This window comes from Mesitornis unicolor, unplaced genomic scaffold (assembly GCF_000695765.1).
Source record: "Mesitornis unicolor isolate BGI_N332 unplaced genomic scaffold, ASM69576v1 scaffold5627, whole genome shotgun sequence".
NCBI lineage: Eukaryota > Metazoa > Chordata > Aves > Mesitornithiformes > Mesitornithidae > Mesitornis > Mesitornis unicolor.
In genome coordinates, this window is record NW_010195610.1 from 3,558 (window position 1) to 4,204 (window position 647).

General features: G+C 58.7%; 1 pseudogene; it reads right to left on the reverse strand.

Moving 5' to 3' along the window:
- Positions 1–42: 42 nt before the first annotated feature.
- The window catches only part of LOC104543538, a 1,221-nt pseudogene continuing 616 nt past the window's right edge, over positions 43–647 (reverse strand).

The following is a 647-nucleotide window of genomic DNA, read 5'->3' on the forward strand; positions in this document are numbered from 1 at the left end:
GATGGTGGGTCAAGGTAGAGCTTAGGCTGAGAATGTGGGCGCATGCGTAGGACTTCTCGCCAGTGCGGCTCCGCTGATGCTGGGTGAGGTGGGAGCTCTGCCTGCAGCTCTCCTGCACTCGGGCAGCCATGGGGCTTCTTGCGCGTGTGGGTCAACCGGTGCTTGGCCAACCTGTGCTTGAAGCTGAAGCTCTCCTGGCACTGGTCACAGGCGTAGGGCTGCTGGCCCGTGTGGGTCTGCTGGTGTCTGATCAGGTTAGAGCTATATTTAAAAGCCTTCCCACACTCCCCACACTTGTAGGGCCTCTCACCGCTGTGTATCCGCTGGTGTCTGATGAGGTTAGAGCTCTTTGCAAAGCTCTTCCCACACTCCCCACACCTGTAGGGCCTCTCACCACTGTGTATCCGCTGGTGTCTGATCAAGCTGGAGCTATCTGCAAAGCTCTTCCCGCACTCCCCACACTTGTAGGGCCGCTCACCGCTGTGAATGCGCTGGTGTGTGATCATGTGGGAGTTCTGACTGAAGGCTTTCCCACACTCCCCACACTTGTAGGGCCGCTCACCACTGTGGATCCGCTGGTGTGTGATCAGGTTGGTTCTGTGCGCAAAGCTCTTCCCGCACTCCCCACACTTGTAGGGCCGCTCACC